Below are 13,217 nucleotides of genomic sequence, written 5' to 3' on the forward strand. Positions count from 1 at the left end.
GTCCTGAAGCTGGTCCTCTGGACACTTCCTTCTCCCTCTGCCTCCTTCTGCATCCTTCTCTCTCGCCTTCATGCCCCACCCGCACACAACCCCGTCCGTGGTCTTCAGCCCGTGTGAGAGGCATCTCTGCACCTTCACCGGAGAACGGAGGCAGCCTGCGTGGCCGAAAGCAAGGGAAAGTGACATCCTGTGGGGCTGGAGAGGTGGGCAGGGACTAGAGACCGGGATAAGAATTTTATCTTAATGGTAACAGCAACAAGAACCCATCACAGGGTCTTAATTGGGCAGAAAACATAATCAAATTTGTTTTTGAAAGGTTTGCTCTCTCTGTAACATGGTAATGGATTGGAGGACGCCTACGGTGGCTCCAGGAGGATCAGCTTTCCCCGTACTCCTGTAGTTCAGGCTGGTGGCCATGGAGATGGAAAAAAGTGGATTTAAGAGTTAAAAGTTTCACCTAACACCCATTGGGATGGCTCCTGTGGATGACAGAAAATTGCAGGTGTTGGAGACAATGTGAGGAGCAGGAGCCCTGGGCACCGTTGATGGGAATGTAGAATGAGGCAGTCGCTACGGAAGACAGTACCGTGGTTCTTCAAAATAGAATTGCTGTATGATTTAGCAATTCTTCTAGGTATATACCTCACAGAATTGAAAGCTGAGACTCAAGGAGAGGTTTGTGCACCCAAGTACATAACAGCATTATCCTCAGTGGCCAAGAGGTAGAGGCACCCCAAGCATCCATGAACACATGAACGGATAAACCAAATGGGGTCCATACCCGTGACGGATATTACTCAGCCTCAAAAAGGAAGGGGACGCCGACACCTGCTGCCGTACAGTTGGACCACGAGAACGTCCCGCCGAGTGAAATAAACCAGTCACGAAAGGACAAATACCATATGATTCCACTTATATGAGGTACCCAGAGTGGTCAGGTTCATAGAGACAGCAGAATAGTGGTTGCCGTGCGGGGGGAGTTACTGTTTAATGGGAACAGGGTTTAGTTTGGCAAGAGGAAGATGTTCTGGAGGTTGGTTGCATAACGGTGTGGAGACCTTTATTACTGAACTTAAAGAACAGTTAAGATGGCAAATTTTATGTTCTATGTGCTTAAGCACATCGATTAAAAAACAGAAAGAACTAAGAGATATGAGGGAAATAATCTGATCATGGGTTGGCTATGAGGTGATGAAGGGGGGGGTATCAGGAACAGCTCTTAGTGAGAAACAAACAGGGTTATGGAGAGGTGGGGGTGGGGGTTAGGGGAGCCTGTGGTGGGTACTAAGGAGGGCTCGGACTGCGTGGAGCTCTGGGTGTGGTGCACAAACAAGGAAGCTTGGAACACCGAAAACATTAAATTAAAAAAAGATTAAAAAAAAGAATAGCTCTTAGGTTTCTAACTTGCAAAATGGCTAAAAAGTGGTGTTGTTCACTGTTACCACAACAAGATTATGGGACACAAAGAATAATCTTGGACGTTTTGACTTTGATTTGAGACATTCAGGTGGTAACATGGACTAGGCATTTGGATATATGAATACGGAGTTTCCTTGGAGTAGCCTAGGGTCGAACTATAGAAGTCACCACATTACATGTGAATGGGATTTATCTCCTGATTAAAGGGAAGGAAGCCAATCAGAACCAGTTAACCTGGAGGGTATTTACAGGTGGGGTCGGGGGAGATGAAGGATGAACTAAGTAATGATAGAAAAGGATTCCAGAGGTATTTGCGCCGTAGCTTTGCACAAATACAGGGACTGATTGGAGTCGTCTGGGTGGGGGGACCCATTAGAGCGTCATTGTTGACCCCTTCAGGTGCTTAATTTTGACCATTGGATCGATGGTTCTAAACCCAGAATTTAGGAGGTAGAAAGGCATTAAAGGTTTTGAACCTGTTGAACATGACGTGTTTGTGGGGAAAATAAAATTAAAGTTGAGACATGTCCTGGGCCGCCAGGTAATTAGTCTGGATCCTGTCCCGAGCCCTGTCCTAGGAGCCAGATCTGGAAAACGGAGGCTGTGAGATGAGCATGAGCAGAAGAGGCCGGAGCAGGCACAGCAGGAAATACAGGTCAGGCAGGGGAAGAGAGCCTCGGAAGGGACCCAAGGTAGGGACGGGTGGGTAGAAAACACGGTTCCAGGATCCGCGCTTCAGCAGAAGAAGTGCCGGCTCTGACACGGACGGCAGCCAGGCTACCAGGCTGCTGCAGTCAGGACTGGGGAACGTCACTGGACTGGTCAGTAAAGAGGCCCTTCACTGACCTGAGTAGGAGTCGCCCCTGGACAGTGGCTGAAGGACAGGAAGGATTTTGAGGGATGGAGAAGCGATTTGCAGCAGAGAAATGGAGACGCTGTTCCAGCATCATGGTTTCTGGAGGGCGGCCAGAGAAGAGGGGGAGGGGAGGAATCGGCCAGAGAAGACAAGGAACGAAGGAAGGTTTTTATTAACCGGAAGGTGGCGAGAGGTCTGTAGACTGGAAGGAAGGAACAAGGTCAGAGAAATAATAATACAGGAGGGAGAGGCGTGGGGAAGCCCCGGAGAATGGAAACAAGACAGAGCTGGTGCACACAAGAGGGGACGTGTATTTCTCAAGTGTGTTAGGGAATGAGGTCAGGAGACGCTTGACTGTGGATGCGTTTGGGAATGGCGAGGAGGGGCAGGAACTTGAGGAGATTCCTGCCTCGCTGCCTTTCTTTCTCTGCAAAATGAGAGACAAGCTCATTTCCCGAGAGCAGCAAAGAGGGAACGGAGTCAGGGGCTCCAAGACAGGATGAAATACTGAAATATGAAGTGTGAGAGGAGCTCACGATCAGGCCAAGGGCGTGCTGTGTGGTCCTCGCAGAGCTTGGAAGCCGTGAAGTGTCAGGTGATCCGGAGTGTAATCTCTTCCGAGAGTGAGCCGGGCCTGGACGCAAGCATGGACGGCCGATGGCGCGTAAACTAAGAATCTGAAGGGCAGGTACACGGAGAACGGGTCAGTGGGCGAAGGTGCTGGTCGACGAGGAGATGGAACCATGGCTGGTCGACCCGATCCTGGGAGAAGGAAGTGAATCGAGGAAAACAGGAGACGTCAAGGCACAGGACATCTACGAGCAACGGTCTTCATCGGAGACTCGACAGCTGGAGAGCTAGTATTTTGTGGTTTGAACGTAAAAGTTTCGAGTGTAAGATTTTGGAGGTGGAGCACTACCAGGTAGAGAAAAGATCATGGCTAGGAGAAGGGGTTGGGTGAACCATGGTTAAAAGCCATTGAAAGTTAAAAAAGAAGGGTGGGGGGCTTGGGTTTATTTTTATCACAATTTACCATGAAAAATAAAATGAGGTAAAATCTCTGTGAGTAGTGACCGACCAGCGCTGTGGCTGCGGAAGATACGCTTCGTGATGACTGATTACGAGAAAGTTTCCCTTTAGGAAAGCGCATTTCTCGCTCATTTCTGTGCTTGCGACTGACATGAAGGGAAATGGGTGGTCTGGGTTTTTCCATTTCCGAAGTCAAATAAATCCCTTGGAGCTGGAGAAAAAGCAACACAGACGTGATTCCTGCTTTAAGTCATGAATTCTCCCTCAATGCCACCAAATTGCAAATGAGTCATGATAAAGTCGTGATTGTTTCTTTAATGAAAATGTGACCTTAAGACATTCCCAGAAACAGTAAACTTCTGTTTACGGATATACCCGGTCTCTCATTAACTCCTTCACACATGCCATTTTCTGTGCCCGCTTTATATTTAGATCCCTCGTAAGTGTTTCATAAATATAGCTGGACTGGGGAGAGTTTTCCTTCTCAGCACGTAGGAGAAGAGCGCAGGGGCTCCCCCTGCCAGCTCTGCAAGCACAGAGCCACCGACAGCCCGACGGACGGCGGGACGCGCTGCAGTCTTGGATCACAGCTGTCATGGGAAGTTTAAAATCCCTATGACCTTCTCCTCGTGAAGGGCTATCACCCAGCTAGCTCAGTTTGTCTTTGTATTTTGTATCATTCCCGGTTGCTTGCATTGAGAATGAAGTCGATAGAGACCGAGAACAGACGTCCGATGCCTTGAGAAAAGCTGGCGCAGGTTAAGTCCAGTCCAGGAGCCTGATGTGCTGAGCGTCCAGGACTCACTTCTGTCACTGCCAGTGATCCGTTAAGCATATCAGGGGTGGGGTCGCGCCCTGTACGTTCTCCGTCAAGAGCGTTCCAGATTATGTATGGCGCGTTTTATTCTCCAGAGCTGCGTCCCAAAAGGCTGCACAGAGAAAGCCACAGCACATGTACCCGAGTGTGACCTCCATCACCGGGTGCGGCACTGAGGTGGCCACGGCGCCGTGAAACTTGCCGTTCTCTGGCTTCACTCTGAAGGGCGAGAAAAGAGCCTGTTCTGCTCGGTTTCCTGTTGTGCGTCATCGGCGATGCTGCTGGCTGAGAGCTCATTGTGCTGGCCTGGACCAAAGAGGTCTGTCGAACGGTGTGGGCAGGACAGACACGGCACAGTCACCGGAGTGTTAGAGCTCAGTGCGGGTGACGGGCAAGCGTGGTCGTTCAGTTGACTCGGGGACAGCTCAGCCCAGCACGGTCTGAGCGGATCTGTCCTCCCTTCCCGTCTCTCCGGGTATGTGTGGGTCTTGAATCTTTCCAGTGGACTCCTGACCCTTACAGACGTGCCAGCATTTCTCGAAGCTGCTGCTATTTTTACCCCTCCCCCCCCCAGGCCACGTTCAATGTCAAAGCATGTGGACTTACTTTTAACCAACAACTCAGATCGTCTAAACCGAGTGCCTCACCTTTTCCCAGTCCAATCCCTATCAAACTCTTACTGTGGGAAGTCGTAATTGCAAAGGAGCATTGGCAGACACTACCTCCCACTCCTCCGGATATGAAAGGTTTTCATCAGAGGACTGTCCACCTCAGTCCTTACTGTTGGTCCCTGGTCCGCGCGTTTTACCTGCCCCGCACTCTGGGGTGTGAACTGCTCCGGGCTCGCAGTGCGGGTTTCCGTCGGCAAAGCCATTCCTACTGCTTTCGGTGTGGGATGGGTTAGAGGGCGTCGTCCCCTTTATGAGATCCCACAGGAGACCTTGCTTTCAAGTCCCAGGACCAGGAAGAGCCGTGTTACTCTGGGTGGTTGGGTTGTTTTCCCCATAAAGACACAATTCGACTTGTAACATTATGTTTTCTCTCTCTGCTTTAGCCATTAGGAAAGCACCTTGGGACGTAGCACTGAAAAGTTTCATGCCCATTTTATTCTTAGCTTCTCTGCACTCCCTTCCAGTTTACCTTTTATACTGATGCCGGCAGGCATTTTCTTCTGTGATTGATGTATTAAGAACTCAGTGAAATGCTACCGAACACAAAGAAATTGTGGCACACAGTCTCGAGTATTTGCAAGTAAAATAGACAGTAAAGAGCAGCTCCTGATGCTCGAAGAAAATGAGGGTGAAGAGTCGGCGAGTGGGACTGGCTGGGTTCCAAGCGTGTGCGTTGCGAGGAGGGTGTGCGTGAGGCTTTCCGTCACTCACTGTAAGTCAAGAAACCCTGGCCGGAGCCAGTGTTCTCCAGAGCGCGCGATAGGACATTCGTCCTTAAGGATTCTAAGTTCAAATACGTTTGGGACCGTCGAGGATTATAACTTCCTAAAAACAAAAACTGCGGAATTGCTAGAAGTTCTTAACATACGTTCATTGTGAATCTTCAGGAGGCAGACTCTGTGGTACAGTTTCTAAATTTATTTGACCATTTGTTTTTCCTGGAACATCTCCAAGAGCTAATCTTCTTTGAGAGATGCTAGGGTAGAGTCAGGCCGTCCCCCCCGCCCCCAGTAGACGGGACCTTCTGTTTCCTTACGAAGTGTGGGGCAAAGGGTTAGATATTCATTGTATTGTATTATTAATTTCTTGTTTGAAATTTAAAGTGTACTAAGAACATAAGTGATACAAACCTTTATAAGCCATGTGTGGCATTTTCCTGGTTTATTTAGCTGCGTCGTTCATATTTAGGTTATTCCTTCTTAATGTAATGAATTTAATGCTTGAGGTTCTTCACTACAGGATAATGTGATTTTCAGGTGGAATCCTTGGCCGCATTCGGATTTGATGACACAGTTACACTTCAGGAAGGCCAGGAGTAAAGTGGTTGGAACTTGGAATGAGACACAGTTTCAGTTTATAACTCTGTTACTTAATAGATATGTGACTTACTAGATCTGCGACCTTGGGGAAGTTACTCAAATTCTATAAGCCTCGGTACTGCAGGGATTGTATGCATCGTCTCATAGGCTTGTGGTGAGGATTAGACGAATCCGTCTGTGTGTGCATGTGTACAGTGCTTAGCACAGTGATTTTCGCGGAGTAAGTACCTAATAAACAGTAACTATCGTAATTTTTATTTATTTAGCAGACTGTTATTGAGCAACTGCCTGGTAATGGGTACCATGTTTTATATATATACATGCAAATATGAGTGAGTCACAGTCCCTGCCCTTGGAGAATATAGTCAAGTAGACAAGTAAGAATTACGTGAAGGTATACAGTGAAGAGTTTATGAATTAATTATAAATATAAGCAGAAAGCAAAGGAATCATAGAAGAGAGAATTGTCAGTTCTTTTGGGACAAGGTAGAAAGGTAGCTTAGGTGCAGGGCCCTACTGAATGCTGCATTAGAAACTGGAAGGTGATGAGATGTTTTCCGGAGAGAGGACAGTGAAGCCAGGGCTGCTGGGGACAGGGATTCCAAGCTGACTCACAAGAACGAGCAAAGAACAAAGAGTCAATTCAGGAAGCCACAGGGAGCTCAGGGTAGCGGTGCAGGGGACCTGCCGGCAGAGCTATGAAGCAGCGTGGCCCAAGTTGGCGGTGGCTCCATCACGAAGGTCTCAAGTCCGAAAGTGAGGTATTTGCAAGTTACACCAGGAGAGCGGTGGGGAGGCCTGAGGCTTCTCGGCGGCGGAGTAAGCTCGTCAGGTTGGCTTCAGGTCAGTCCTGTTTCCTCCGTGGTCTCTGCACTCGCCTCACTCACAGCGCCCGGAGCTGTACAGAAATAGGCGTTCTCGGCCCATGCGGAGCTACTGCTTCGGCCTTAACAATGCATGTTTTGGCTCTCCAGGTGATTTTGTGTAACATTATAGTCGGAGCAGCACAGTTTTAGGTGGTCACTCCAGGCGCTTCATAGAGGACAGACCCGACACTCTCCGGTTCGAAGCAGAGGGGTTTGTCGGGGAAGAGCCACCATCCAGGCGAGGAAGGAGGCATGGTCGGAACTTACTCAGGTGTGGAGAAAAGAGAGGAGGAGACAATTAGCAGAAATACTCATCAGGTTTATTTTAGGGAACGTTACTCGTTGCCTGGGTATTGTATTAGGAAAAGGGATGATTCAGGGATAATTCTCAGGTTTCTCGCTTTATTTAGGATTTTAGATATTATGCACTGAGATAGAGAATATAGAAAGGATATATGTGTTTTTGTTTTGTTTATTTTTTGGCAGTGAGATGGCTAAATTATAATGAGTTCTGCTTCCAGTACATTAGAAGTGCCTGTGAGACCCAGATGAAGGTGAGCTATCGGCTTTTGGACACAAGGGCCCGGTGCTGAGGGCTGACATCCTGACCAGTGTTACGGATTTAGGACTCATAAGCATCAAAGGGTGGCCGGAGAAGCAGGAATGAATGAAATTAGGAAGTGTAGACATTTGGGTAACAGCAGATGTGCTAGTGGCCTTTATTGTCAGGGCACTGTTTCTCTCCCTAAACTCATTGCACACCATTCGCTCGTAGCAACGTGCACACCAGCCGGGCTAAAGCCCTTGACATGCACTGAACTTACGGGGTATCTTAGCCTCGAGGTCCTCGTACATACTGTCTCCCTGTCCAGAACATTCCCGGCCTCATTCCCTGGATCAGCTCTCTGCGTCTAGCAGATGCAGAGAGACCCACCTCCAAAATAATCCTCTCTCCAGGAAAAGTACCCCTTCTGGATGTTTGCTTAGGGCTACGACATTAAGTGCAACGGACTCGTTGCTTCTTCGTTTCCGTTGTGCTGAGGTGCTGATGTTAAGGTCTGAGTCTGTTCACCATCTCCCCCATCCCTGGCAGGACACCTGACACATAGTAGGTGCTCAGGAACCAATTGTTGCATGACTAATGAAAGAATGGTCAGAGGGAGAAACGTTTTCAAAGGACCAAGAAAGCGTAGTATTAAAAGAAAAAAGAGTGTGAGGAGGCAGTGACAACACAGAAAACAATGATGGAAGTTTCTAGAAAGGAGGGGTCAGCAGTGTTAAAAACTTCCAAACAATCATGGAACTTTAAGATGGAGAATGTCCAGGGGGTTAAGAACAGGTCAGTGGTGCCCTTTTCCAGGGTGGTTTGAGGGAGTGAGTTCTTGTGAGAAGTCAGACCGTAGGGGTTGGAGAACAGCGAGTCCGTAAGGGCGGGGGATGAAACTGTCTGGCCCGGGATAGGGAGGAACGAAGGAGGAGACGTGGGGTCGTGGGGTCGAGGGACGGTTCTTTGAAATGAGGTGATCTAATAGGCGCAGGCGGTGGCCAAAGGGCCCGGCACAGGGAGGGATGGAAAGCGGACAGGAGTGTTCCGGGAACCAGCCTCCAGCTGAGCAGCAGGAATCAGGCTTCACGAAAAAGGAGGACTCTTAGGCTGGAAGCCGCTGGAAGGGAGTGGCCCTGGGTGTGGACAGAGACAGGTTTATAGGGGCGGGGAAGGGAGTTTAGAGAATTGAGGATTGATAGCTTGATGTTCTCAGAGGAAGAGAGGACAAACTAGAAGTTCCTGTTTACTGAATTGTGTTGTGTGTGTGTGTGTGTGTGTGTGTGTGCCTGTGTGCGTGCATTTAGGGGTGGTTTGGACAGGCTGGGAGGCGTTCATGGACAGGAATGGAAAGTTCTTTAGTCATGTAAGAACTGGCTGAGAGTCCTGACCAAAAACACATTATTATTATTTTTTTCAGAAAAGGAAGATCTGTAATTTTAAAGGTAATGCCTCTTACGAACTCTAAGAGTTTATTGATTTTGATGAGAACTTTTTATTGAGTATGTAGGGAGTGCCGTATGTTCATTGTTGATTTATGATACTATGCTTGAGAGACTATCACTGAGGAAAAACTAAAGAGGTATCCTTCCCTATTTCAAAGAATGTTCTTTGTCTCACCACCTAGATATTTACACCCGATGTAAATGATCTGAGCATTTAATAACAAGGTGAGCCTCCCACATTACAAGAGGAAGAGGGCAGAATCTAACCATGTTATTACTTCCGTTGAGTTTATCACATCCCTTAGTTAAATGCATGAGGATCCCATGCTGTGCTGTCTTGAAAAAACTATTAATCAGTATAAAAATATAAAGATATGTACCTTGAAATCGTGGTTTTATGTCCCAAGTGACATCATAATATTAGTCATTAACATCTTCCATAATGCCATATATTATGCTACAAGCCTTCTTAGCGTAATTTCATTGAAACGTCATAATAGTTCAGGAGGCAGGAAATATTTTAAGTCATGTTTCATCGATGAAGAAAATGAGTCTTAGAAATAGGTAGCTTGCTTCTCTTTTGGCTTGCCATTTACCAGAGGAGACATTTAGATGTTTAGAGGTAAGCTTAGAGTTCTGCATTTTAGTTGTAGTTTTACAACTCTTTCAGTTTTCCAATTTTATAACACTGAATAACCTAGGTAGGGACATTCAAATATCTAGGCCAGCCCGGACTAGCCCCTATGCTTGTGTTGGACAGATACACGGTATATGTGCCTTCCTTCACCCTCTGTGCCCATGGAGACATTGATAATCAGTCGTAGCACACTTTTCTTGGAGTCCAGACTTGGCTTCAGAAATCTTCATGAGACAGTGCTCCAAGCAGCCACTACTAATGGATTTACCATCTGGAGGCTAAAATACCCAAATATTTTGAGTCACAGCTGGTAGATAGGAGTATCAGTTTGGATCCTTGGAAAAGCAGCCAAGACGGGAGGAAATGCCCGTGAAGACAAGGGGGAGGGAGAAATTGTAGGCAAGACGAGGCTTGCTTCGGACCACAGTGCAGTTTGACGTCTGTGGAAGGACACAGGGAATGAAGGTTGGATAGACGGGCTCTCGCCTTGTAGCACAGTCTGAGAAAGTCTCAGGCAGGTGGATGGGTTTCTTGCGCAAGGGTGTCTCTTCGAAGACACCCTCGTGGGGCGGGCATGGGCTGGCTCTCATACTTGTTCTCCTTACCACGCTCAGTCACTGGTGGTGAGCTGGGGGGTCACGGCCTTGGAGCTAGACGCCACAGATCACCTGTGCTAAGATAGGGTCCTTGATGAAGACCGGAGTGCACACTTCTTTTTTTTAAAAATTTTTAAGATTTTATTTATTTATTTGACAGAGATTACAAGTAGGCAGAAAGGCAGGCAGAGAGAGGAGGAAGCAGGCTCCCCACTGAGCAGAGACCCCGATGTGGGGCTCGATCCCAGGACCCTGAGATCATGACCTGAGCAGAAGGCAGAGGCAGAGTAGGTTAAAACCTACTGAGCCACCCAGGTGCCCCCAGAGTGCACACTTCTGACAAGCATCTCTAGAAAAGTCTTTGCTGATTCTTTATGGATCTGCTCAGATCTGTGACTTGCTACCAAAGCTGACAGTTCACAAAGCCACTGATGGTGTCTGAGCAGCTAGAAGGTGAGAAGTCTACTTCTCTCTTGAAGTTGTGGTGCATCTTATGAAGTTGAAACTCATCTCCTGAGTTTTCAGAAGTTGTAAAGTGGAAGGAGTTCCTGTGTGTTTGTGAAGTCCTGGATGCCTCCCTCCCCGTCAAACTGAGGAAGAAGTGCACAGTGACTTTTTTTTATTTTCATCTGCCAATCTGAAATTGTGTTTCACTTCCACTTAGTGAGAGCCATCCTCTTTGTAACAAGGATTGTAAAATAATAACATGATTTGTAAAGCAAAACATTGGTGTCTTCAGGGAATATGTTTAAGGTCTCTGAATAGTCCCCGAAATTACAAATACAGAAATGTTTGCACTGCGCATTGGCCTCTCCCAAGTTATATTTTCACGGAAAGACACATGCATTTCTCTTTCTTATGTGATGGGCATTTTTTTCTTAGCAAGGATTCTTAGCCAAGATTCTGCTCATCAACGGTCACTGACAGGAGGGAGCAGCTCCGCAGAGCTGCCGGGCTGGTGGGTAGGTTGTTCGCCAGCTGGGCGAGCTGGTCCCGCACCCCGTTCTCAGAGCGCGTGGGAGCCAGTGAGCTCTAGTGGGATTCCTCGCGGCCACACGTAGATTCCGCGTGTGTCGATGACGACGGTCGCAGTGACACCTGCCGTAGTGTTCATCACCAGAGCACACTGCGTTGGAAATGCTTCAGCATTGGTTATTTACACAACCCTGTGAGATCGCTGGTACTGTCCCCTCCTACAGGGAAGAAGGAGAAAAAGGATCGGGGAGAGGAATGAGGTTACCCAAATCATGCAGCTTGTGAGTGGTAGAGCTGACTTTTAACACCACACTCCTTCTGGCTCCATACCCCAGCTCTTCATTACTACTTAGGGCTATTCATGATGAGCCAGGAGCTGTAGGTCAGATCAGTTTACGCTAGGGCTCTGCTGCGCTAATACTCCATCACTCCAATCTGATCTGATTTGCTTTTAGAGCTGGAAGCAAGCTGTGTAGTACACGTACAGTTAGGAAGGCAGCCTCTGTCCAAATACTGTAATTGTGCCTTAAAGCTTAAGCCGAGCCTAAGAAAAAGGAGCTTTGTAAAGGGACTTTCCTAACGCACATGAAAAATGGAGAAAGATTTCTGTTTTCTCTTCTCCTAGTTATCTCGGGGCCAAGGATGTGATACAAGGTCTAAGTGAGCCGAGGCCATGTTTGGCTTGTCCCCAGCTCCTAATACCGTGCCTGGAATGTATAGGTAGCTCCATACGGATAATGTACGAAAAACTGGGGGCGCACTGCTGAGAAAATGTGACGTTCATTTACTGGACGATCATAGGCAGGCGAAGAATGTTGTAAGTTCATTTAAGTGAAGATGGAAAAATATTTGAGTGTTCCATGCCCCGCGTCTGATCAGGTCTATTCTTCCTTGAGTCTGAGGGTGGTTCATTATGGATCTTATTTTCCTGAAGGACACAAAAACGGGCCATCGGCGTAGCCACTGAGAAGAGGAAATGAAAAGGAGCATCTGACCACTATTTTTTTTTTAAATGCCTTGTTACAAGTCCTGGAAGAATGTGTAGAGCAGATCAAAACAGCCAGGTGCTTGGATAACAGCCCTCTGGGGCCGGCTGGCAGAGGCGAACTGGTCATCAGAGTACAAGGAAAGAGCATCTCCTGAACAATGAAGAGTTAACCCAAGACAGGGCACAGGAAAGCAGCCGGTGTGGGGGAGGCTATAAACAGGTCATAAATTATGTGGATGTAGAGGATTAAAGGAGCACATTTCAGAAGGTACCAGGGGTCTGATAAACGGTCTTTAACCAGCAGAGGCAACCACGCTGCTGGGGTGTCTGCGGAGCCTTCAGATGTCCGTGGGTCAGGAGCCACTGACTGCAGCACGTGCTCTGATGGCGCTGGGCACCTCCGGCAGAGCCACCGCCCGGCTCAGGGCTCTGCATTACGGGGCCGCTCTTGCCACCTTGAACGCTGGCGGTGGAAAACTACTAAAATGTCCACAAATACAGCGTCACTAATGGCCTTATGAGGAAGTAATTCAAAAATCTATGTTTTGGAAGTGGAACTTGTCATGCAATAAAATTATGGACTTCGTGTATAAGGGAGGAATCCACATCATCGCTGGGGTTTCCCAGTGCCTCACCCTTCACCCGTCTGACCCCACGTGTGTTTCCAAGCCAACAACCTATCGCAGAAAGCAACCAGCACGGGCCGGCACTGGCTCGTTAGAAGCGCTGTTCTACGGGTTTTTACGTAAATTAGCCGGTTCATCTTCACAGTTACAAGCCAAGACACTGTTCTTATGCCTTCTTTACAGATAAGGAAACTGAGTCATAGAGAGGAAACTGGTACAGGAGGAAAAGAAAAGGCCACCTGACACCCACCAGGACAAGAGAATGTAGTCTCGCCGTCGTTACAATGAGCTGTTGGCGACAGTAATGAAAGGCAGGAAAGTGGAGAAACAGCCTTTTTAAAGGGCAGACAAGTCTAGTCTTCAAGCAAGAAAGGTAAGGACTAGGCTGAAAGTCTGTGAAATTAGACCAGAATTTGCTCACAAAAGGGA

At 47.8% G+C, this 13,217-nt stretch overlaps 1 protein-coding gene across 1 annotated transcript in view; it reads left to right on the plus strand.

Annotated features, from left to right (window-relative positions):
* Positions 1 to 13,217, plus strand: part of RASGEF1B (RasGEF domain family member 1B) — a gene marked incomplete at its 3' end in the record, with an annotated part of 333,562 nt that overhangs the window by 54,813 nt on the left and 265,532 nt on the right. The gene's annotated exons all lie outside the window — the stretch shown is intronic.

The sequence above is a fragment of the Mustela nivalis genome (assembly GCF_964662115.1).
Source record: "Mustela nivalis genome assembly, chromosome: 4".
NCBI classification, from domain to species: domain Eukaryota; kingdom Metazoa; phylum Chordata; class Mammalia; order Carnivora; family Mustelidae; genus Mustela; species Mustela nivalis.